The 23,598-nt window shown below is 44.7% G+C and overlaps 1 protein-coding gene across 3 annotated transcripts in view; it reads left to right on the top strand.

Moving 5' to 3' along the window:
- Positions 1–23,598, top strand: part of clcn2c (chloride channel 2c) — an 870,815-nt gene that overhangs the window by 279,056 nt on the left and 568,161 nt on the right. Inside the window, exon 1 of one of the 3 annotated variants that reach the window (XM_072474259.1) lies at positions 2,805–3,052. The exons of the other annotated variants lie outside the window; for them this stretch is intronic. The gene's annotated coding sequence lies outside the window, so the exon portion shown is untranslated. Of the gene's footprint in view, positions 1–2,804; positions 3,053–23,598 lie in introns of those variants that run through there. 3 annotated transcript variants of the gene reach the window in all.

The following is a 23,598-nucleotide window of genomic DNA, read 5'->3' as shown; positions in this document are numbered from 1 at the left end:
CTTCACTGTAGAGCAGTGATGGACAACCTAAGCTTAGTGAGTGGGCCGCATGAGTGGCCCTCCTTCATCTCATTGGCCCCAAAATGAATCAGGTATGTTCACTAACCATGACCCCATGAAAAGATTGAATATATTTAATGCCGCCAAATATTTCATAACGAGTTTAAGAAAATGCTTAATCATTCATATATTAATAGAACTATCATCAACTTCAAAGGGTAAACACAAAATTAATATTTACACTTTGGATGCAGAGGAAGCACATGGCGCTCACAGTCAATGCTGTGTACAATCATCATGCACCTCACGTCCCTTGCCCTTGTTTTACAATGTGTATCTCTTCAGTCATAGGGGAAAAAAACTATGTGGCTGGAAATCGGTAGAATGTGGCAACCCTGCGTATGGGTAACAGTCAACAAAATGTCTTGTGGGCCGCACGCTAAAATGGTCCCTGGACTGCAGGTTGCGCACCACTGCTGTAGAGGCAGCAGAATGTGAACATGCCTCGGGATTTGGTGATGTGTTGGGAAAATGTACTTCTTAAAGTTACTAATTGGATCAGGCATGTACTTTCCCCAACCTTGGAAGGCTACCCAGAGGCCATTTGGGGTGGGTATCCTGTAGTCAGGCACCCAGTGCCCAATGGAGGGAACTGGCATCGGCAAGGTGTGGCACCTGAAAGGAACCTTGTCATGGGAGTGTCCCTTTAAGAAAGGTTTTTCTCTTATCACATGACTTCAGTGATGTCATTGTGTGGGTGAAGCTGGGCTGTGGCTCTGTGAGCTGTTTTTGGTTTCGCTTTCACATTTGGCTGCTGTGGACTCAGACAGAGAACAGAAGTGTTTGGCCTGTCTCTCTATTTTCATTTTAAAGAGTTGTTCCAAGAAAAACACATTGATTATGGCTACCTGCTGTTTTGGTAACTTAAAAGAGAGAGTTTGCTTTCCGGAAGGGTTTAAACCTGCTGGTGAGATGGGGTCAAAATCTCAGGAAAAAACAGTCTTTTTCAAGTGAGAATGCTGAGTGCTGGGCCATGCGCTTAAAAAAGGGGTTTTTAGTTTATGGGATTTTATTTTTGAATTGGAACAGTTAAGGGGGAGATTCATTAAGGGTTATATATAGATTACTGTAGCTGTGTGGGGTCTTTATGTTTGTAATTGATGAAAATTCTTGCTGTTTGTTTATATATATATATATATATATATAAATGTTAACTAAATTCTCAGAATAAAGCTTATTTTGATTTAAGTGTCTAGACAGATTGTTGAATTACACCTCAAGTGAAGGCTCTTGTGCTCATCCTAGCCAAATTCAACAAAAAGTTATAAGTCAGGTGAACTCCATAAACACTTTGGAGTTTTTAAACCCAGGCCCATAAAACCTCCTTTTCCTTGCGACTGTCTCCAAAACTCCTTCCACCTCTCATGGAACCCCCGCCTCACGACCCTCCTCCTACCCTCACTCACCTATGATCTGGAGTCCCATGATGATCCTGACACTCCCTGGTCGGTGCAGTGCCACCAGCACCCACTGCTCTCACTGGTGGCAATGATGGGCTGCTGGCCTCTGATTCGTGGCAGATCTCGGCAAGGAGCTCATTGGGAAGATGGGACGCTGGTGACCACTAGTGCCTGAAGATATTTGATTCCATCGGGTGTCACCCATAGAACAGACGGATGTTCCCTGACAGTTCTCAAACCAATGGAAGAGACCCCATTGGCCCGACAAAATGCGGGTTCTTATATCAGTCACCTGCGTGGTGAAAGTCTTGTCGCATCCATATCGATGAATTTCGAATATTGTATAATTAATATGGAGCTGTACAGAGCTATGGAATCATCCCAAAGTTGCTAATTTCCAAAATGATTTGGACAATCATTCTAAAACTTCGAACTCACTGCTTAAAATTATTGTAATTGCTATTGATTTCTAAGTGTGAAACATATTTGAAACCAGTTCTATCGGAGGTGATACAGGTTTAACTTTGGCTGTGCAATATAGGGTGGGTGCACTTTCTTCTACCTCTTTTGTTGAAAGCAAATATGTTGAAATAGTTTGGAAGCAGCAGAACGTGTCAGTGTACATGATGTACATGCTCCTCATTTTCCTATATTCTCCATGTTTGAACTAAAAGTAAATGGAATCAGAATGGTGTAATTCATCATGTTATCTCTGCTTTCTGCAACACGCACTCTAGTATATCTATTGGCTGAAAAAGTTCAATAAATGAGTGCCGGTTGAACAGATTGAAGCCACTATAATTTGTCGTGTGACTCTGTTGTATTCACATACAATAATGAGAAGTGATTGCAATCTAGGCCAGCTCAAGTCCTGGGGAGAAATTCGTGCCAGTTGAGATTTACAAAACAAGCTCCATAAGAGGCAAGCAGCATGTGCATTTATGGTTTGCAATTTATCTGTGGCCAAAGCTGACATTTGCTTTCAATCGGGATTTTCGCCTGTACACATGCAGCATGTGGCGTTAATTTACATCTTTTAATTTTCTTCATTCATTTCCCTCCCTTTATTCATCAAAGCTATGGCCTTGGCAGGGAACTGTACAAGTTCCAAAGCATCGATAAATTAATGGCAAGGTTTAACTTGTGGAGTTGGTTTTATTAAAAGGTCGTCGCCACGGTAACCAAAGTGGTTGCCAGGGTGAGGGCGTCTGTAGGAGCTGTCCCTTTTGGAGATGGGGAGAAATTATCCCAGTCTGCCACACTCGAGTTCAGGTGATCGTGGCAACTTAAGAGTTGATGTCTGCCGCTGCTATGGAAATGGGAGTCTACACAAAGATTAATACTAAGTACTAGATGTTCAGTCTCCATGGCAACACAAGCAGATGCTTCAGGGAAATCAGGCTAATCACAGTCGACTGTTTTGCATGCTTGAGCTCAACAGATAAAAGGATTGCTGCATTATAAATTTCCTGAGAATTACAAACCACTATTTCTAACACTGTGATGTTTGGGCGAACAGTATTTTACATGAGGTACTTGTGAAGTACCAGATATACAACTATTGATGAGTTAATACATTCTGTTTCATTCGGGTAAGTGTGTATTCCATGCAGTCTTGCAGATTATTGGTGTATTTAATATATATTAATGTGCATTTGTGAAATTTTATGCATTTGTGGTTAACTATCACTGTCTTTTGAATGCAATACTTCACTTTAAAACATGCCCCCTTTAAAACATGCCTTCATTTTGGTGATTAAATTACAATAAAATATAAATGCCATCAGATCTTTTATCTTTTTCACAGAGTGAAAAGAGTTGATTTACCTCAAGTGTGCAAAATGCTTATAATATTCACTCTGCAACTATAAGAAAACTTGTATTGTTATATTTCAAGTCCCATCATGCTGTATTCTGTTAGGTTTGTAACTTTTATCTATGCTGCCCCATCACCTACATCATGTACATCATTCTGCAATGCAGGACAAATCGTGCCATGGCATAAAATACAATGGTATCTCAAAGCAGAATTATTAACACTATCTGGTAAATATAACAAACCATAAGTAATGCCCAGTAGACACGGGAAGTAGGCTGTTCAGCCCATTTATCCTGCTCCACCATTCAATACGATCGTCGCTGCTCATCCACTTCAATGTCTTTTTTCCCCCACACTATCCGCATGTTGCTTTTCGTCATTGATATTTGGAAATCTGTCAATTTCTATTTTAAACATTAATGACTGAGCTTCCACAGCCCTCAGGGGTAGTGAATTCCAAAGATTCACAACCATCTGAGTAAGAGAAATTCTCATCTCTGTCCTAAGTGGGCAGCATAATAGTTAGCACTGTTGCTTCAGAGTGCCAGGGACCCGGGTTCAATTCCCAGCTTGGGTCACGGTCTGTGTGGAGTCTGCACGTTCTCCCCGTGTCTACGTGGTTGTTAGATGAATTGGACATTCTGAATTCTCCCTCAGTGTACCCAAACAGGTGCCGGAGTGTGGCGACTAGGGGATTTTCACAGTAACTTCATTGCAATGTTAATGTAATCCTACTTGTGGCACTAATAAAGATGATTATAAGTGGCTTCCTCCTTATTTTGAAATTGTGTTCCCTGTTTCTAGACTCCCCAACCAGAGGAAACATTATACCTGCACCTATCCTATCTGGCCCTTTTATTTGTCAGTTGCAATGAGATCCCGTCATGCTCTTTGAAACTCTGGACAATACAGGCCCACATTCCCCAACCTCTCTTCATAGGACAGTCCCGCCATCCCAGGAACAAGTGGGGTGAAATTTCATTGCACCCCAACTATGGCCAAAACTATACACCGTTCTCCAGGTGTGGTCTAATGAAGCTTCTTTACAATTGAAGCAAGACTTTGCTACTCCTGTACACAAAAGGCCAACATTCCATTAGCCTCCTTAATTGCCTGCTGCACCTACATGTTAGCTTTCAGTGACTTATTGACGAGAACACACGGGTCCCTTTGTACATCTGCACTTCCTTATCTCTCATCATTTAAGAAATACGCTGCACATCTGTTCTTGCTACCAATGCATCACCTCTCAATTTTCTGCACTAGATTCTATCTGCCATGTTCTTGCCCACTCACTAAGTCTGTCCAAATCCTCTTAAAGCTGCTTTGCATTTTGATTAATTGATTGATTGATTTTGATTTATTGTCACGTGTTCTGAGGTACAGTGAAAAGTATTGTTCTACGTACAGTCCAGGCAGATTGCCCCATACATGAAATAAACATAGGACATACACAATGGAAATACATAGACACCGGCATCGGGTGAAACATACGGAGTCTAGTACACTCAGTAGAGAAGATGTGTGAAGAGATCAGTTCTGTCCGTAAGAGAGTCATTCAGGAGTCGGGTAACAGCGGGGACTCACGAATGCTTCACCCGTGCCTGTGTCTATGTATTTACATTGTGTATTTATGTATGTCCTATGTTTTTTCATGTATGGAACAACTTTACAATACACTACTTACACATTTCCACCTAACATTGAGTCACCCGCAAACTTGGAAATATTACATTTGGTTCCCACTTCCAAATCATTAAGATAGGCAGAAAATAACAGTAGGAATAAATAGGTCATTCTCACATTAACAGACTGTGACCAATGGGGCACCGTAAGGATCAGTATTTGGGCCTCAGCTGTTCATAATATAATAATTATATTATGAACAGCTGAGGCCCAAATACTGATCCTTACAGTGCCCCATTGGTCACAGTCTGTTAATGTGAGAATTACCTATTTATTCCTACTGTTATTTTCTGCCTGTTAGCTAATTCTTAATCCATGCAAATGTATTACCTTTTATCCCTAATTTTGTTAACAAGCCTCCTGTGGGGGACTTTTCAAAAGCCTTCTGAGAATCCAAATATACTACATTCACTGATTCCCCTTTATCAATTTATGGACAGGATGGGTATAGAGGGATATGGGCCAAATGCGGGCTTAGTGATGGAAACTGGGCGGCATGGACAAGCTGGGCCAAAGGGCCTGTTTCCATGCTGTAAACATCTATGACTCTCTGACTAATTCTGTTATTAACACCCTCAAAAAATTCCCAACCAGTTCATAAGACATGATTTCCCATTCATAAATCTGTGTTGACTGTGCCCTATCAGACCATTATTATCGAAGCGTCCATTTATCACATCCTTTATAATAGATTGTGATATTTTCCCTACTACTGATGTAAGGCTAATAGGTCTGTAGTTCCTTTTTTCTCTCTCCTTCCCTTCTTAAATAGTGGAATGACATTTGCTACCTTCCAATATGCAGCAACTATTCGAGAATCTACCGAATTTGGAACGATGATCACTAATGCATCCACTACCTCCATAGCAACTTCTTTCAACACTCTGCTATGTAAAATATCAGGTCCAGAGGACTTCAATCTTCAGTCCTGTTAATTTCTCCAATACAACCTCTATACTAATACTAATTTGCTTCAATTCTTCATTCTCCCTAGTCCCTTGGATATCTAATTTGTATCTTCCCCAGTGACAATCTTTATTGTCACAAGTAGGCGTACATTAACACTGCAGTGAAGTTACTGCAAAAAGACCCAGTTGTCACATTTCGGCGCCTGTCCGGATACACAGAGGGAGAGTTCAGAATGTCCAATTCACTAAACAAGCATGTCTTTCGGGACTTGTGGGAGGAAACTGGAGCACCCGGAAAACCCACGCAAACACGGGGAAAACGTGGAGACTCTCCACAGACAGTGACGCAAGCCGGGAATCGAACCTGGGACCCTGGCGTTGTGAAGCAGCAGTGCTAACCATTTGTACCGTGCTGCCTGTAGACATGATGACAGACACAAAGTAATCCTTTAGCTTCTCTGCCATTTCTCTGTTTCCCTTTATACATTCTCATGACTGCCTATTATGGACGCACATTTATCTTAGTCAAATATTCCTTTTTATGTACGTATCGAAGCTTTTACAGTCTGCTTTTATTATTTTTGCTAGTTCAGTTCCATATTTTATTCCCTTTTCTTTTCCAGTTGCTTGGTCCTCCTTTACTAAAATGCTCACAATCTTCAGGTTTACTACTATTTCTGGCAACTGTATAGGCTTTTTCTTTTAACCTATACAATCCGTAGCTTCCTTTGTTAGCCACAGTTCACTGATTTTTCCTTTTTGTTCTTTGTGCCTTGAAAGAATGTATGATTTCTGTAAACTATGTAAAAATTCTTTAAAGTCTATCTACTTCTTGTGTACCACCATACTTTTTAATGTATTTTTCCAATCCACCTCAGCCAATTTCCCCAAATGCTTTCATAATTTCCTTTGTTCAAATTTAACACCCTGATTTCAGATTGAACTACATTCCTTTCAAACATCGCGTAAAATTCTATCATATTATTATCATTTATGCCTAAAGGTCCTTTTACAACAAGATTATTCATTAACCCTTTTTCATTACATAATACTGGATCTAAAATGGCCTGTTCCTTCATTGCACTGTTAATGTAAGCCTATTTGTGACAATAAAGATTGGTATTATTATTATTAACATACTACTCTAGAAAAGCATCCTGAACAGACTTCAGAAACTCATCCTCCACAGCCTTAGTGCTCATTAGGTTTACACAGTCTATCTACAGGAGTGAAGTCACCCATGATTACAAGTATTACTCATGCTACATGCTATCTCCTGATTAGTACCATGGCCCACTCTATCACTACTGTTTGCTGTCCTTGCTATATCTTCATTCCACTCAGGCAGATTCTACATTTAGTTCTGCCGATCATTAAACATTAGAAGTATTCTTTGTATTCATTTGAGAATTGCAACATTTATTATGGATTTCCTAGAATGTTTGGCCATTTTAAAAAATAGCGCAAAAGGACTATACTATTGACTTTAGTGATATACATTGACTTCTCCCTTTAGTTTCATAAACCTGTCACACTAACCCCCAACAAAAATCTGTTATGTATCAGAAACCTCTGAGTGTACTGAGAACCTATTCCTGAGGGCTGATATAGGCTGTTTTTTTCCAGGCATTCCTGGCAGCATTTTTTCTCATGTTAGTTGGTGCCAAAACTCCCAAGGAAGTGAAATGATGCTAGAAAAGAAACACTAAAACCAGACACGTTTCAGTTTTGCATCTGTCATTGGAGAAAATTCTTGGCAGCATATAACTGGGTAACCTTTGCATGTTGTTCTGGCACATCGATTTACAGAGCTTGTGTGCATGATTGAATTCATTTGTCTGCCACAGTGGTGAAATTTATAATTGCATATCATTAATATAGATTTGATTTTGTGTGAATATGCTGATCTGCAAACAAGCTCATCCTTGTGTACAGAATTTTGGATTGGTGGAATTAATGAAGAACCATAAGGCTGAGGCTCTCTTAGCACTTTTTTGTTTTTTTATCTTGTGATCCGGTTGGAAAAATCTGTTTTTAAACCGGTTTTGCTCTGCTGGTATTTTATTCACTTTCCCAGTCAACAATGATCTTGCTTCAAATCGAATGTTATCACCCTAGGCTCCTTTGGGCTTTTGTGTTGAAGTCAGAAGGTGATGTACCTTGCACTTCAAAAAAGACAATAAACAGCAGAATCTTTGGCAACCATCTGAACCAGTTCAATTCTATAAGGTACATGATGGTTTGCTAACTTCCTTGATGGGCACAGGAAGTCCTGATAATTCACAATGGCTCCGATTCTCCCGTAAAGGAATGGTGTAACTCATTGTTATTAAAGTGTAAATCGGACAGCAAATTTGGGCAACTGCACATGTTCAGTTAAACATGGAAACCAGAAAGCTGCAGTGTGATGTGTTCTGCTCCTCCGGAAACTGCTTCTGTGCCTATAACTGTAAACTGGGACCCTTAGTTATAGTACCCCCCCCCCCACCACAAGTGGAAACTTTCTCCTGCTATCTGCCCTATCAGGTCCCCTCAGGATCTCGTATGTTTCAATAAGACCTTCTCTCATTCTTTAAAACTCCAATGGGCATAGGTCCAACCTGTTAAACCCATGGAAAGTCCATGGGCTGTAAGTGTAGTGAATGGCTAGCACCGTTCATTTAATGCTGACCAGAGAATCTGGGCCATTATCTGCAACAAAATAGACCTCTCATTCCCTGTGCCTTGTAATTACTTCTAAGTCCATTGATCAAGCAGTTAAATAGCTGATGGAGAAATTACATGGCAGGACCACAGATAAAGACAGTCGATTACTTGTTGTAAAATCAATAATTTCCCATTCTGAGAGCATCCAGAGCAATCCGAAAGAACTGGACCAAGAAAGACCATATTGTGGATGCTCAAAAGTACATTAGTCCAACGATCCTTTTTATTTTAATGCCCAATTCATGGAATAATCAGATGCTAAATTAGAGTACTTTTTCTGGTCCAAAATAAAGATCATGAACTGAAAATTAAGCAAGAAAAAAGCAGAAATTTAGAAGGGCAAAACTATAGGTCTGGTGTACTGTTCTTGATGTAACTTATATATGTTGTAACTTGAAAATTCTGTTTTACAACGTTTGGTACTGGCTTCTTTCCGTGACTCATGGTTCTGAACACAGTGCCCTGTCTTTAACACCTGTTTTAATATGTATGCATTTTGGCAAGGACACCACCTGTTTCAGTATCCCTTGCAAAACTCAAATGTTTAGCAACAAAGCTGAAATTCCCAGAAACCTCCGGTCTTCCATAAAGGAAGAAGAATGGACACTAAAGAAGAGGTCGGAGGAAGTGTTGAAATGCCAGGCGCCCTAATACTTTTTTTAAAAAATTGTTTTTATTCAAAATTTTTTAAGAAGTTTACAAACCACTACAGAAAGAAAGCAACAAAAACATAATAATAATAGAGAAAAGCGAATTAACAACTTAACAAAGCGCCCAAATACTTGTGAGGACACTGGTGGGAGATATTGATGTTCTGCAAATGCAATAGTGGGTTTGAAAGACAATAAAATAGGATTCACAAGTGTGCCATGTTTCCAGTCAATCAGAATTGCTCAGCATAGACTTCCGGTGGCGGCTACGAAGGAGTAAGTCGCACATTTGGTGGCTCCGCTCTGGTCGGACTTTTGGACCTTTCTCCCGTTTTTCTACCGGACTTGAATTGTAAAACGGATGTTAGTGGCAATTGTTTACTGAATTCCCACTTCGGTGCACGGAGAGAAGGACTAGAAGTGTTCGTAAGGGCAGAAACAAAAAGATAGAGAAGGCTTGGGCTGTAGCTGCAACAGAAGACAGCATGGCGGAGGTTCGGACCTCTGGCTTGTCGACCCAGCAGTCTGTGGAGCAGCTGATGCAAGTCATTCAGGAAGGCTTTGCTACGCAGAAACGGGTCAGCTTGGACCCGATAAAAGAGTCGATTGAGCGGTTGGAGCACAGATTGGACGCCCAGGATCGGGCGATCCAGAAGGTGGAGAAGGCGCTGGCTGAGCAGGAGGAACATCAGACAGCGATGGAGCTGGAGGTGGGGATGCTGAGGGACCAGCAGAAGAAGCTTCTGGAGAAGGTGGAGGACCTAGAGAATAGGTCCCGCCGGCAGAACCTAAGAATCGTCGGGCTCCCGGAGGGGTCCGAAGGAACGGACGCTGGGGCATACATCGCAGACATGTTTGTGAAGCTGCTGGGGGATGGGGCATTCTCCCGGCCCTTGGAGGTGGATAGGGCTCTCAGAGCACTCGTGAGGAAGCCACGAATGGGAGACCCCCCGAGGGCAATGTTGGTGAGATTCCACAGGTTCGCGGATAAGGAGCGCATTCTACAGTGGGCCAAGCAGACACGGAGCTGTAAATGGGACAATAACATCCTGCGGGTTTGCCAGGACCTGGGTGTGGAGGTGGCCAGGAGGAGAGCAGGCTTCAACCAGCTCAGGTCTATCCTTTTTAAGAAAAAGGTGAAGTTTGGGCTGTTATACCCAGCCTGTCTCTGGGTCACGCATAAGGATCAGCACTTCTACTTCGAGTCACCTGAGGACATGTTGGACTTTGTGAAAAAGAAAGGGCTGGTGATGGATTGTGAACTTTTGGACTTGGCTACAACGTTCATGTTTTTGTTTTTTCTTTTTGTTTCTCTTATTTTTGTAAAACATTTCTCATTTTGCGTTTCATGGAAAATGATTGTGATGCCGTTTGCATTGATTTGGAACCAGCGGTAGAGTTGAGTGAGTTAAGGTTTTCATTTGCATTATTGGGGGATGGAGGTGTGCTTGTTTTGATCTTGGTGTTTTTCTGTTGGGCAATTGTGTGGGGATTGTTTGATGTTGGAGTTTCTTTGTATGAGCGGGGAGGGAACAATAGGTGGGAGACTATCCGGCACCAGGGATGGGGCCACCAAGCTAGCTGGGCGAGCTAGCTCATGGAAGCGCAATGGGGGGTGTGGATATGTTTGGTTTAGTAAAGGGGTTGGGTTACAGGGTGTTGTTACATAGGGGGGGAGGGGGGGTGAATGTTCTGCTGACGAGGGAGGGACTGGGCTGAGGGACAGAGAGGAGGTTGGGGGCGGAGGCTGCCTGGGGATGGACCGGTGGAGGCACAGAGCACGGGCTGGAGGCAGGCCTGAAAAAGGGGATGGCTGATCGGCGTAGGGGGGGGGGGGGGGGGCAATGAGCCCCCCAACTAGGCTGATCACCTGGAATGTTCAAGGGTTAAATGGGCCGGTCAAAAGGGCACGTGTGTTCGTGCATCTTAGGGGATTGAAGGCGGACGTGGTAATGTTGCAGGAGACGCACCTTAGAGTTACGGACCAGGTTATACTGAGGAAAGGCTGTGTCAGTCAGGTCTTTCACTCGGGACTAGATTCAAAGACTAGAGGGGGTGCGACCCTGATCAATAAGCGGGTGGTGTTTGAGGCGAGTAGAACAATCTTGGACGTGGGAGGTCAGTACATTATGGTCAGTGGGAAGCTAGAGGGGTGCAGGTGGTATTAGTAAATGCGCCAAATTGGGATGCTGTGGAGTTTATAAAGAGGATGCTGGGGAAGATACCGGACCTGGACTCGCACAGGTTGGTCATGGGAGGGGACTTCAATACAGTTATGGCCCCTGGCTTGGACCGGTCAAGCTCGAAAACGTGCTGGGTGCCAGCAATGGCAAAGAGGGTTCATGGAGCTGATGGGGGGTGGGTGGATCCAAGGAGGTTTGGGCAGCCGAGGGTGAAGGAGTTCTCCTTCTACTCACATGCGCATAATGTGTACTCCTGGATTGATTTCTTTATTTTGAGCAGGGTCTTTCTGGCTGGGGTAGTGGACACTGGGTATTCGGCGATTACAATCTCAGACCATGCTCCGCACTGGGTTGACCTGCAGGTTAGTAAAGACAGTAACCAGCGCCCGCACTGGAGGTTAGATGTGGGACTTTTGGCGGATGAAGAGGTGTGCGAGCGGCTGAGGAAATGTATTCAGAGCTACCTGCAGGTCAATGACACGGAGGAAATTTCAGCAGCGGTGGTCTGGGAAGCACTGAAGGTGGTGGTCAGGGGGGAGCTGATCTTGTTCCGGGCCCATAGGGAGAAGGTGGACAGGGCAGAGACAGACCGACTGGTAAAGGAGATACAACAGATTGATAGGAGGTATCCGGAGACCCCAGAGGCAGGGCTTTTAAGGGAACGGCGGAGGTTACAGGTGGAGTTTAGCTTGCTGACCACAGGGAGGGCAGTGGAGCAGCTGAGAAAGGCGAGGGGGCGATCTATGAACATGGAGAGAAGGCCAGCAGAATGCTTGCACAGCAGCTTAGGAAGAGGGAGGCAGCTAGGAAGATAGGGAAAGTAAAGGACGGTGAGGGGAACCTGGTTGGTGATTCAGTAGGGGCGAATAAGGCGTTTAGGGATTTCTACAGCAGGCTGTATAGGTCGGAGCCCCCTACGGGGCTGGAGGGGATGAGGCACTTCTTGGAGGGGCTGAATTTCCCAACGGTGGATCGGGAGCAGCTGAGAAAGGCGAGGCGGGGGGAATCTGGTTGGTGATTCAGTAGGGGCGTTTAGGGATTACTGTATCAGGCTCCTGTGGCAAGTGTACGGACAAATAGGACTATTTTAGACTGCACCAGGGGACGAGACAGGGATAACCCCTCTCCCCACTGTTGTTTGCGCTGGCTATAGAGCCGTTGGCAATTGCTCTGAGAGCCTCGAGGGGCTGGAGAGGACTGGTCCGGGGGGGGGGGGGGGGGGGGGCACAGGGTTTCGCTCTAGGTGGATGACCTGCTTCTGTATGTTTCGGACCCAATAGAGGGGATGGCAGAAATCATGAGGATTCTAGGGGAATTCGGCCGGTTTTCAGGGTAAAAGCTTAATATGGGAAAGAGTGAGATGTTTGTGGTCCAGGCGAGGGGACAGGAGAGGCGATTGGGGGAGCTGCTGTTTAGGTTAGTAGAGGGAAGCTTTAGGTACCTAGGCATCCAAGTGGCGCGGGAATGGAACCGGCTGCATAAATTGAATCTGGCCCGGCTAGTGGACCAAATGGACGATTTTTGGAGATGGGACGCGCTTCCGTTGTCACTAGCTGGGAGGGTGCAAACGGTGAAGATGACGGTCCTCCCGAGATTCCTATTTGTATTTCAGTGTCTCCCCGTCTTTATTCCGCTGTCCTTTTTTAAGCGTGTCAGCAGAGTGATCACGGGCTTCGTCTGGGCGGGCAAGACCCCGCGAGTAAGGAAGGAAATGCTTGAGCTGAGTCGGGGAGAGGCGGGTTGGCGCTGCCAAATTTTAGCAACTATTACTGGGCTGCTAATATAGCCATAATCAGGAAGTGGGTGGTGGGGGAGGGGGTCGGCATGGGTGCGTATGGAGGCGGCCATGTAAAGGCACCAGTCTGGGGGCATTGGTAACTGCGCCTCTGCCATTCCTGCCGGCACGGTACTCCACCGGTCCAGTGGTGGTGGCGGCCCTGAGAGTTTAGGGCCAATGGAGGAGGCATGTGGGAGCAGTGGGAGCACCGGTCTGGGTCCCAATCTCTGATAATCACCAGGTCAATGCCCTGGGGAGTATGGATGGGGGGTTCCGGTTATGGCGGAGTGCGGGGATTGAGAGGATGGGGGATATGTTCATCGAGGGGAGCTTTCCGAGTATGAGGGCGTTGGAGGAAAAGTTTGGGTTGGCGAGGGGAAACAAATTCAGGTATCTGCAGGTGCGGGACTTCCTTCGTAAACAGGTGTCAACCTTCCCGCTCTTACCGCTGAGGGGGATTCAGGACAGGGTAGTTTCCAGAGGGTGGGTAGGAGAAGGGAGCGTCTCGGACATTTATAAGGAGCTTGTGGGGTCGGAGGAGATGCAGACCGAGGAGCTCAAGCGCAAGTGGGAGGAGGAGCTGGGAGCTGAGATAGTGGATGGTCTATGGGCATACGCGTTGAGTAGAGTCAACACATATGCAATATGTGCCAGACTCAGCCTGATACAATTTAAGGTTGTTCACCGTGCTCACATGACAGTAGCCCGGATGAGCAGATTCTTTGGGGTGGAGCACAGGTGCGCAAAATGTACGGGAGGACCGGCGAACCATGTCCACATGTTTTGGACATGTCCAAAGCTTGGGCGATTCTGGCAGGGGTTTGCGGACGTCATGTCCACGGTGTTAAAAACAAGGGTGGCTCTGAGTCCAGAGGTGGCGATTTTCGGGGTATCAGAAGACCCGGGAATCCAGGAGGAGAAAGGGGCAGACGTTCTGGCCTTTGCTTCCCTGGTAGCCCGGAGATGGATACTATTAGCTTGGAGGGACTCAAAGCCCCCAAAGTCGGAGACCTGGCTATCGGACATGGCTAGCTTTCTCTTTTGGAGAAAAGCAAGTTCACCTTGAGAGGTTCACTGTTAGGGTTCACCCAGAGTGGCAACCGTCCGTCGACTTCTTTGCGGAAAATTAATCGTCAGCAGATAGGGGGGGGGGGTAGTTTAGATACGAGTAGGGGGTTAATAAGGTTGGACCTGTACGAAAGGTAAATGGCTTTTGCACTATGTTTATGGTTTCACGTATATTGTTTATTTTGTTGTTGTTACTATACCAAAAGTACCTCAATAAAATGTTTATTAAAAAAAAAAGAATTGCTCAGCATAAACTCTTGCCATTATGTGTTCCAAGTTATCTTTGTCCTTGATCAAATGCACATGTTTTGTGGGTTTTTTATGAAATGCAAGACATTTCTGAAAGAGATGCCATTACAACATGGCAGTGATGCAAGATATTAACCTCCTGATACAGGTTGATACATTTTCAACTTTGAAGAATGGCAACTGTATAATTACTTGGATTGCTCTCAATTTTCCTCTTTGGTTCATACTCGGTGATATTATTCATTCTCTGTGATAGTTCACTCAGTATTGATACTCAGTAGATCAGTGAGCAGAGAATGAAAGCTGGTTGATCACAAAAACATAAGCGAAATACAAATTGAGAGAGGCCACCTTAATTGACATGTAAAGGTAGTCCTGCAGAGAGGGCGGCAGGCAGGAGGGGTGGGTTGGGCCTCCCAAAGGGGTGGGCGGAAGAGAGACCCAGTGGGTTAGAATGGAGGAGGGTCTGCGCAGGGTGTCGGGATTGAAGGCGTTGGTAACAGTGCCGCACCCGATGGCCCCGAGTAAATACACTGAGAGTCCGATGGTGGTGGCAACGCGGAAGATTTGGAGGCAGTTGAGGCAGCACTTTAAGCTGGAGGCTGGGTCAGGGGAGACGCTGATTCGGGGGAAACGGTATGTTTGGGCCAGGGAAGCTGGACGGGAGGTTTCGGAGATGGGAGGTGAGGGGGTCAGGGTATTAAGGTTAGAAGAATTGGGGGAGAAATATGGACTGGGGCAAGGGGAAGGGTTCGGGTACCTGCAGCGCCGAGGCTTTGCTAAGGAGGAGGTTGAGATCTTCCCGATAACGCTGACCCCCTTGTTGGAAGAGGTATTGTCGGCTGGGGGAATGGAGAAGGGGATGGTGTCGGCGATCTATGGGAGTATTTTGTGGGAGGTGTTTTAGTGTCCAGGGAGGGGATCAAGGCCAAGTGGGGGGATGAGTTGGGGGAGGTTATAGAAGATGATTTGTGGTGAGGTGATCTGGAGGCTAATGCCTCAATCTTGTGCGCGAGGTTAGAGCTGATATAGTTGAAGGTTGTGTATAGAGCGCACCTCACGAGGGCGAGGATGGGCCGACTTTGAAGGAATGGAGGACGTATGGATGTGGGAGGAGCCCCCAAAATCATGTATATATGTTTTGGCTCTGTCTGAAGCCGGAGAGGTATTGGAGAGAGGCTTTCAGTGTCATCTCGGTGGTAGTGATGTGAACTTGGAATTAGGGCCCCATGAAACCATTTTCGGGGTGTCGGACCAGCCCGGGTTGCAGGCGGGTGCGGGCAGATGTTTTAGCCTTCACCTCATTGATTGAAGTCTAAAACTGTTGGAGTGAAGGTCAGCTTCTCCGCCCTGTGTCTCGGCTTGGCAGGGGGATCTACAGGAATGTTTGACTCTCGAGAAGGTGAAGTTTGAGCTGAGGGGGGATGAAGGAAGGGTTCTAAAATTCATGGCGACTTGCTTATTCTGCACTTTCGAGAATTGGTTGCCATTGGACATTAGGGGGGGGGGGGGGTAGGGTTGGGGTTATTGTTGTTCTGGAGCACTCTGTTTATTGATTGACTGCTAATTTCCTTTTTTACTTGGGATGAACGGGGGATGTTTAGGTCAGTATATGGAATAGGGTGATGTTTGGGGGATTGGTACTGTATTTGTTATTTGTTGTTTTTTTTGTTGTGTATTTGATGAAAATGTTGAAAATGAGAATAAAAAGATTTTTAAAAAATAATAAAATAATTGACCTCCTAAGGTGAAAAAATGGTTTATCATCGCTTCACCCTCAAATGGACCGTGATTGAATCTAAGGTTTACACCTTTATTTTCCTATCAGGAAACTGTTTCAAATATTAGTGACTTTTAATGTAAAATGATTCTTGCTCACATCAATCCTAAACTGGTCTTTCATCCATCTTAGCTAATAGTGTCTATTCTTACTGTCGAGCTACTATCTCCATACTGGGTGGCGGTGGAGTGGCATTGGACTAGTAAACCAGGGTTCGAATCCCACCATGGCAAATGTGAATTCAAACAATACAAATATGGAATTAGAAGTCTAATTATGACCATGAAATCATTGTCGTAAAAATCCATCAGGAGACCTGCTGTCCTTACCTGGTTTGGCCTATATGTGACTCCAGACTCACAGCAATGTGGGTAACTCCTAAATGCCTGTCAAGCCACTTAGTTGCATCAAAATGTCTCAAAGGAATGAAACTGGTTGGACCACACGGCATTGACCTTGACACCAAAAATGACTACGGCAAACTCAGCCCCGATCGACCCTGCAAAGTTCACTTTATTAACGTCTGGGGTTTTGTGACAAAATTGGGAGAGCTGTCTCAGACTAGCTGACAGAATTGTAGTCAACCGCAATCTGTAACCTCATGCAGATGGAGAATAAAAATAATCCCCCACTCAGCTGTTATTACCAAGCCAGGGAATCAACCCTGGTTCAACGAAGAGTGCAGACGAACATGACAGGAGCAACACACCTCAAAATTGTGTGTCAACCTGGTGAAGCTGCAGCGTAATACTACTTTCATAGCAAACAGGACCAGCAGCATGTGATAGACAACTAAGCAATTCCACAATGAACAGATCATGTGACATGTATCCTGCCACATGTAACCGCGAATGGTGATGGACAATTGAACAACTCATTGGAGGAGGATTCTCCACAAATATCCCCATCCTAAATAATGGGGAAGGCCAGAACATCAGTGCAAAAGATAAAGCTGAAGCATTTAGATTATTTTCCGGAGGTCCTCATCATCACAGATTCCAGTTTTCAGCCAATTCGATTCACCCCATGTGATGTTAAGAAAGGGGCTGAAGACACTGAATACTGCAAAGGCTATGGGCCCTGACAATATTCCGACAATAGTACTGAAGTCTTGTGCTCGAGAACATGCCACACCCCTAGCCAAACCACCAGTACGGCTACAACACTGCAGCTATCCGGCAAAGTGGAAAATTGCCCAGGTGTGTCCTAGACCATAAGACACACAGAGTTAGGCCACTGGGCCCATTGCGTCTGCTCCGCCATTCAATCATGGCTGATATTTTCTCATCCCAATTCTCCTGCCTTCTCCCCATAACCCCTGATCCCCTTGTCCCTTGTCCTGTACACAAGAAACAGGACAAATCCAAACTGTCCCATCAGTCTACTCTCAGTCATCAGGAAAGTAATGGAAGAGGTCAAGTAACTTTCAAGAGCTTTCAAGTAGCACTTACTCAGCAATAATCTGCTCACGGCCACTCAGGACAAATCCAAACTGTCCCATCAGTCTACTCTCCGTCATCAGGAAAGTAATGGAAGAGGTCAAGGAGCTTTCAAGTAGCACTTACTCAGCAATAATCTGCTCACGGACACTCAGCTTGGGTTCTGCCAGGGTCACTCAGCTCCTGATCTCATTACCTTAGTTTGAACAAGGACAAAAGAACTGAACTTCAAAGGTGAGGTGAGAGTGACTGCCCTTGATAGCAAGACTGCATTTGACGGAGTGTGGCATCAAGGAGGAGCCCCAGCAAAACTGGAATCAATGGGAATCAGGGGGCAACTCTCCACTCTTTGGACACATGCCAAACACAAAGAAAGATGTTGTGGTTGGAGGACAATCATCTCAGCTCCAGGACAAAATTCCAGGAATTCCTCAGTAGTGTCCTAGACCCAACCATCTTCAACAATAATCTTTCTTCCATCATAAGGTCAAAAATTAGGATGTTCACTGATGACTGCACAATGTTCAGCACCACTCGACACTCCTCAGATACTGGAGCAGTCCATGTCCAAATGCAGCAAAATCTGAACAATATCCAGGCTTGGGCAGATAAGTGACAAGTAACATGCACGCCACATAAATGCCAGGCATTAACATCTGCAACAAGAGAGAATCTAACTATCGCCACTTGACATCCAGTGGCATTACCATCACTGAATCCCCCATTAACAACATCCCAGGGGGTTACCATTGACCAGAAAGCAAATTGGACTAGCTATATAACTACTGTGGCTACAAGAGCAGGTCAGAGGTCAGGAACCCTGTGGCAAGTAACTCACCTCCTGGCCCCATAAATACTGTCCACCATATACAAGGCACGGGTCAGGCATGTGATGGAATAGTTTCCACTTGCCTGGATGAGTGCAACTCCAACAACACTCAAAGCTTGATACCAACCAAGCAGCCCACTTGGAAAGCACCCATCCACAAAAATTCACACCCTCCACCACCGATGAACAGTGGCAGCAGTGTGTACCATCTACAATATGCACTGCAGGAACTCGCCAAGGCTTCTTCAACAGCACCTTCCAAACCCATGACCACTACCATCTGGATAGACAAAGATAAGAGACAAATGGGAGAATCATCGGCGACAAGCGGCTCGCCATCCTGACTTGGGAATATTCCATTGTTCCTTCACAGCCACTGGGTCAAAATCAGAGAATCTTACAATGCAAAAGCAGGCCATTTGGCCCATCAAGTCTGCACTGACCCTCTGAAAGAGCACCCTACCTGGACCCAATCACCTGCCCTGTCCCTATAACGCCCCCTAACCTTTTGGAGACAAAGAGAAGATTTAGCATGGTGAAGCCATCTAACCTGCACATCTTTGGTCTGTGGAGGAAACCGAAGCACCCAGAGGAAACCCACGCAGAACGAGAAGCAAATGCAAACTCCACACAGACAGTCACCAAAGGCCAGAATTGAACCCAGAGGGCAGCATGTGGCACAGGGATAGCACTGGGACTGCGGCGCTGAGGACCCGGGTTCGAATCCCGGCCCTGGGTCACTGTTTGTGTGGAGGTTGCACATTCTCCCCATGTCTGCGTGGATTTCACCCCCACAACCCAAAGATGTGCAGGGTAGGTGGATTGGCCATGCTAAATTGCCCCTTAATTGGAAAAAAGCAATTAGGTACTCTAAATTTATTTAAAAAAAAGAATTGAACCCAGGTCTCTGGCTCTGTGAGAAAGCAGTGCTAACCACTGTACCACCGTGCTGGCAAAAATCCTCGAGCCCCCTCCCTCACAGAACTGTGGGCATACCTAAACCATCTGGAATGCAGCAGGTCAAGAAAGAAGTCCACCATCACCTTTTCAAGGACAATTAGGGTGGACAATAAGCCCCACATCCCGCAGGAAAAAAAATCACGCAATATTTTTTACATCAGCTCTAATTATTCTGTTAGCCAACTAAAAGTCTAATTTCTCAACTTCACAATTTTATATTATCAGCCTTGTGATTCTTCTCCGCACCACTTGCTGGGTGTGAATGATTCCCTGGTACCCCGATGTCCAAAAGTGAACAAAATGTATTCTGATGATATGATAATGGTAATCGCTTATTGTCACAAGTAGGCTTCAATGAAGTGACTGTGAAAAGCCCCTAGTCGCCACATTCCGGCGCCTGTTCGGGGAGGCTTCTGATCCAAGTACTGAAGAGATTTAGGGATAGAACAAGTATATTCCTGATTTGCCAATGCAGTTCACCATTCACTTCATGTTTTTCTTGCTGCTCTGCAAGGACTTGGCATACTAAGCTGCACCTATTGCCCATGGATCTCTTTCAATTAGTTTTAAACCATCCACAGTCTACATGTGACACTCATTTTCCCTTGCAATGTGCATAACCTTGCACTTGGCTGCATTAAATTCCATCTGCCGCTGTTCTGCTCTTTACAGGTTTAACAAAAAGACATCAAGGCAACAATATCACATAGAGCCACAGCTATTGCTCTGAAGAATATTTCTGTTCAAAACAAATTGTCCAAATTGCCATTTTCAAACATCATTAAGCTATAGCAAATCAAAAAACCTTTACTCCTGCATGTCCTCAACAATTATGCATACCTGGAATCTGATTATTTCAAGTGTTTGGTCCGCAGTATACTTGTACAGATTGCCATCCTTAGTTAGATAAACTCCACATAAATAATATTGGCAAAAAATTGAATATTAACATACATCATTACCTCTGGCAGATGCGCTTTCAATGGTGGTTTTCAGATCCAAAAATTAGGGCTTTTGGATCTTATACTGAAAAAAATAATTGATTCTAGTTCTGACTTCCTTCTGTATGGTCATTAGAAGGGACTCTGTGCCAATAGCCTGACCACTGTGGAACAACATATGGTCAAGTGCTTTGGAAAGTAGAACTTCGGGCGGGATCTACTGGTCACATTATGCCCTAAGGCAGCGCGGCACGGAACAATGCGACAGGTAGATGCCAGGATATCCCACTTCCGGGATCTACCCAGCTCGCCACACCTCGCGTGATTGAACGCGATCTCACGAGACGTCGCAATGTGAATTCCACCCATTGTGGGCGGGATCACTCTGGCAAATCTGCATATTAGAGTGAGATAGCTAGTCTCACTCTAATATGCATTTCTGAAATCTAACCAAGGTGTGGGATCTAACTGCCTCATCTTGGAGGCCTTGGGCGAGCCCCGTTCAGTGCTGGTCTCCACAATTGGGGACGAGATAGAATGGGACTTGTAGGGGTCTCCGGGGGATTGGAGGCCCCCAGGTACATGCTCTCTGGGCAGGGTGGTGCACTGTTGGTCCCACCTGGGTGCCAGCCTGGCACTGCCAAAGTGCCCAGGTGACACCATCAGCTGGAAAGGGTGCCAAGCTGGCATTTTTTGAGCAGTGGTGATCGGGCCGGGGTGTGCCCTGCGTGTGTCTGGGGACGGAGCGGGGGGATCCGGGGACTCTCTTATACTAAGTTGGGGCTTGGGGGAAATGGGGGAGATTCGGGGGGTGGGGGGTGCGCCAGGGGCACAAGAGATTAGGACGTCATTTAAAATGCCACTGATCTATCCAGATGGGCGTTAGACAGCATAGTGTTTCTCCACACTCCTAGCGCTAATCTCGTGCGCAAAGGGACATTGTCCCCAGTCAGGAAAACCATGCCCTTAGTTAGGAGCAGTGAACAAGGCTGGGTTTAAAGCATTCTAAGTGGCTGATTGGAGATAATCTGTAAAGCATTGAGAAAAAGAAAATTGAGTTAATATTCATAGAATGATGAATATTGATGGGATGAATGGCAGGATGGGCGAGCTGCCCAATATGGACGGGATAAGAAGATACCACTAGCGGCCAATGGCAAGTCGCCTCTGCCGTTGTAAAATATGCTGAAGGATGGAAAATTCCAGATGAACAAAGTCTTAACATTATAATCCTTATTTTTAATTGCCTCAATTACCTCGCCCCTCCTTTGCTCTGCAACTTCCTTAAGCCCTACCATCACCATGTTCCCCTTTTCAGCATATCTTATCCATCATTAGTGGCCACACCTTCAACTGCCTAGGCCCTAAACTCTGAAATTCCTTCTTAAAACCTCTCTGCCTCTCTACTCTTTCCTTCCTTCAAGGTACTCCTCAAAACCTAACTGTTTGACTCTACCTTTAGTCATTTATCTAATATGACTTTATTATGCTTTATGCTGCTCCTGTGAAATGTCTTCAGACTTTTTTCCTGTTAAAAGGTGCTTGAAGATGCAAGTTGTTGTTGTTAAATTACTTGTTCTCATCCCTGACTTTTGCATATGCTTTAAAAAAAAAAGTTATTGACGTTTTTCAGTTTTATCAAAGATTACAAAATTATTTTTATTTTTTCTTACAAATCCACCGATGCAACAAACATACTAAAAAATACTAAAAAGTTCACAATCCCACACTTCCTCTCCCCCCCCTCTTCCCCTAGTAACTGATGGTGATTATTTCCTTAAAATGGGCAATAAAAGAGCACCACCTCCGCTAGAATCCCTCGACCGATCCCTCACGGTGTACTTGATTTTCTCCAGGTGCAGAAACATCCATTAGGTTCCCTAACATTGCTGAGGCACTGTGATTTTGCATATTCAAATCAAGCTCCACTTGATTTAAAAAGTCTTCACATTTTTTTGGATTTAGATTTTAAGTAACTCTACGTGAGACGACAATGATGAAAATACCGACGGGAACGCTGCTGTCAGTTGGATTTAGTACAAATTATAAAAATTTATTCCAAACTGTTAAACCTCCAGCTAATTAAACAGAAATGTGCTATGTGGCTTGAAACAAAAAACAATTCTAAACCTATCTATATTTTCACAATTCTGACTTAGGCAATTATACACTGAATAACTTCCTATTTATATATCCTTCTTAAAGGATTCTATATAATTCCACCAATAATATCTTTTTGTTTTATTTTAATGTCATTTAAAAAATATTCACTGACAATATGATTTTGTACGCTGGAAATATTCTTCCTCAGCTGGTAATGTGTTTGAAGTGACTATTTTTCATTGTTATTCTGATGCTCAAATATGCCTGTCTCCCTCATTGTTTTTTTTAAATTTAAAGTGCCCAATTCATTTTTTCCAATGAAGGGGCAGTTTAGCGTGGCCAATCCACCTACCTTGCACATCTTTGGGTTGTGGGGGCGAAACCCACGCAGACACGGGGAGAATGTGCAAACTCCACACGGACAGTGACCCAGAGCCGGGATCGAACCTGGGACCTCGGTGCCGTGAGACAGCAGTGCTAACCATTGCGCCACCGTGCTGCCCTGTCTCCCTCATTGGTGAACCTCCGAACCATCTTCTTACCCATCTAGCCCTTGCAGTAGATTTCTCTGCTCTTGCTCCTTACTGGTATTAGGAAAAAATGTTTGAGGTGGAATCTGTTTGAGGTGCTTAGTAGAAGGAGTCTAGCACATCAATTGCTACCCACTGAATTGCTTCTGCTGGCAGAGTGTGAACAATAATATGTCAGCCAGAGATGTTTATTCTTTTATTTATTTTACACGAATAGTGCTCACATAAAAAACATAAGAAACCAAAGCAGGAGTAGGCCATTCACCCCGTCAAGCCTGCTTGGCCACACAATAAGGTCCTGAAATTGTTACAGTCTGCTGGCAGTATGGCCTTATACCCCAGAATGTCTGTACATTGTTCTGAGTGATTGAAAGGGAAGGTCTGGTTCACTGGTAAAGTGCAGATAAGAATGAAAAATGTAGTTTTATTAGAATACAAATGTATAACTAATCTCCAGTTATCCAAGGGCATAAGATGGAGGACGGTATTTGGGCAGAAGCTCTGAACAGA

This window comes from Scyliorhinus torazame, chromosome 14 (genome assembly GCF_047496885.1).
Source record: "Scyliorhinus torazame isolate Kashiwa2021f chromosome 14, sScyTor2.1, whole genome shotgun sequence".
Taxonomy (NCBI): Eukaryota; Metazoa; Chordata; class Chondrichthyes; order Carcharhiniformes; family Scyliorhinidae; genus Scyliorhinus; species Scyliorhinus torazame.
The sequence above is the reverse complement of the archived record's forward strand: the minus strand, read 5'-3'. Positions and strand labels throughout refer to the sequence as shown.